This window comes from Glycine max, chromosome 3 (genome assembly GCF_000004515.6).
Source record: "Glycine max cultivar Williams 82 chromosome 3, Glycine_max_v4.0, whole genome shotgun sequence".
NCBI lineage: Eukaryota > Viridiplantae > Streptophyta > Magnoliopsida > Fabales > Fabaceae > Glycine > Glycine max.
The window spans coordinates 17655406-17658146 of NC_016090.4; the positions used below are offsets into that span (position 1 = coordinate 17655406).

Consider the following 2741-nt stretch of genomic DNA (forward strand, 5'->3'; position numbering starts at 1 on the left):
TCTTATATAGCTACAAAATTTTGAACAACTCATTATTTAAATAAAAAATTATACAATTGTTTAATCGTAAATTGTCATGAATGAATAGTAAAATTGTTAACTCTTATAATTATTACTATAAAAGTTATATTTAGAATAATTTTTAACGGTGATTTACTAAGTTTTACACTGTATTAATCACAAATTATTAAAATAAATTTATATAAATTAATAAACTTATTATATATAATAATTTATGATTGTATGAAAATATAAAATGTCATTCCATAACAAGTTTTCTCATAAAAAATATAGAGTAATATATGGATAGTACCTCACTGTGTCCTATTACTTTTATGCCAAAAAAAAAATCCTTGTAACCTAGAAAAATGGTGATAAGATGAAGCAATATTAACACAAATGGCTCCACGCCTCCACCTTGAAGTTTGATTTGTGGGTGAGATCCTGGGCACCACGCCTGTGTCACCACTAGCTGGAGCTGGGAAATGGATCCTCCAAAGTTGATAATTGAACTGTAAAGAATGAAATTCTAAACCTGACGGTGATTAACTTTTAAAAGAAATTTTCATGTTTCAATTTAATATATTTGTTTTAAAAAGGTTAAAATTTGTGGAGTTGAAAATTTATCTGTAGAAGATTTTAAATCCCTGCAGCCGAGTTTGTTAATATGTCATACTGATAAATAAAAAAAGGAAAATTGAGCCGCCCTAGGTCAGAATATAAGGTAGGAGTAGTTGTTGAAAAAGTATGTATAAGTAGTTAATTTTTCAAAAGGTTTAGATAAAATAATTCTTTTTTTATAAAAAAATATATAGGTAAATTAGATCTCAATAATTCACTGATCAGGTTAGACATATTTTAATTTGAGTCTCAATTCAAAAAATTCGTACTCAAATACATTCAAATCGTCTATCAATAAAATTCTTACATTAACTAACAAAGTAGAATTTGAACATAAGTTTCGTCCTTATCAAATGGAATAATATTTGTTGTCAGATAAAACAAGTCTAGTTATATCTATTCATTCTGGAACCAGAAAGTATGTTAATAATAGAGTTTGATTCAATTCTTTAAAGAAATGGAGATCGATCAAACAGAGTGGACCACATGCTTTCATTTTCAGTAACTTCTCTAAACCACTATGGGTACTTTTGGTGCTCAATTTTCCGTAACACATCTTTGGACACATTAGAAGCCAACAACGCACCAATCAATATCATCCCTCATTGCTTTCCCAGTTGAATGCCATTAAATTATATTAACCCCTTGAAATTTCATCAAATTTACCCGTTACCTTTTTCTTATTATATACCCCTACACTATTCTTTTTTGTTATATTTAAAAATATATAGTTTACATTGACACCTTTATACATATAAATCTTCCTTAATTATTTTAAATATATATATATATATATATATAACTGTATAAGGATGTCAATGTAATATTAAAAAAAAGTAGAGAGTTATATCTAATCTCAAAAAGGGTTAGTTTAATTTACTATAGATTAACTTAGTACCATATTCTAAATTTGACCAACAGAAATAATCAAAAGTCCTGACATAATTACTAATGTGTAGTTTGAAATACGTAATTATATAGTGCTTATCTGCTATATGGAAAGCTGCATCAATTAACCTTTGACAACAAAAAGCGTGAGAAGGCTATTGAAGAATCACAAGTTCTGCAGATTCTTTTAATAGAACCATCGTTGAACCAATGTCGTAGAAATCTCTTTTTGTAGTCGTACGTATGCGTAACAATGTGTGGCTAATAGTTTGAATTTGGTGTTTCTTACTTATTTTAACATAAAAGTTGAATTTTAGCCAAAAATATGATTAATTTGTTCCATTTTCCTAATGGTCATGTGTATCTAGCATGGTTAATGTTGTCGATGACCTGAACGTGTTAATAAACATTATGTGTCAAAATTACTGTGTCCTTGATAAAGGGACAACTTTAGCAAAGTACCTTAGAATTTAGAAAAATAATTCTATTATATTGTAGATGGTGATTTGTTACGGTTTCATTTTTAAGAGAAATACAGAGGTAAAATCTTGAAAAGCTTTTCAAAAAAATATTTGGATGAAACATCAAGAGATTTTTTGAAAGAATAGTTGAGGATGAAGCATGAAAAAACCTTTTAAAAGAATACTTAAAGAAATCTGCTGAGGCTTGGAAGATACTATGAGGCAAATTGTCCTAAATGGATTACTTTTAGAAATTATTTCTTGAAATGGTGTTCTTTTCAAACTTATTCCCCCATGAAGCTGTTTTTCAGGAGAATGCATGGAAGAAGAAAATCGCCATTTCTATTGACGAGTTTGAGCTGGCGTCGACACGTGGCATGGGACTAGTCAGTTAAACTGGCGATTTGTAAGTAGCAGGGCTCCTCAGCTTTTTCAGGGTTGCAGCTCAGCTTTTTCAGGGTTGTAGGCACGCGTGAAGGCAGCAGGAGCAGCACTTGAATCGCAGGCTCCATTAGCGATTTGATGGAGAAAGAAATCGCAGGCTCCATTGGCGATTTGAAATGGTAAATTAGAGATGTAAACCGTAGGATGCTTTTAGGAAAAATATTCAAGCAAGATGGATAAAATGATTGAATGCCTTAGGTGTTATTTATGATAAAAATGTATTACTCAAGTTTAAAGAAAAAAAATATTAAGAATAAACTAGCTGGATTAGCTTTCTTGGTGGATAAAATATTAAGGATAAAATATTAGATGAATGAATAATAAAAT

The 2741-nt window shown here is 29.6% G+C and overlaps 1 non-coding gene across 1 annotated transcript; it reads left to right on the top strand.

Moving 5' to 3' along the window:
• Positions 1-2318: 2318 nt before the first annotated feature.
• MIR5774A (microRNA MIR5774a) lies at positions 2319-2468 on the top strand. Its single transcript, NR_126630.1, has one exon. It is a non-coding gene; the product is annotated as a microRNA MIR5774a (primary transcript).
• Positions 2469-2741: the final 273 nt, after the last annotated feature.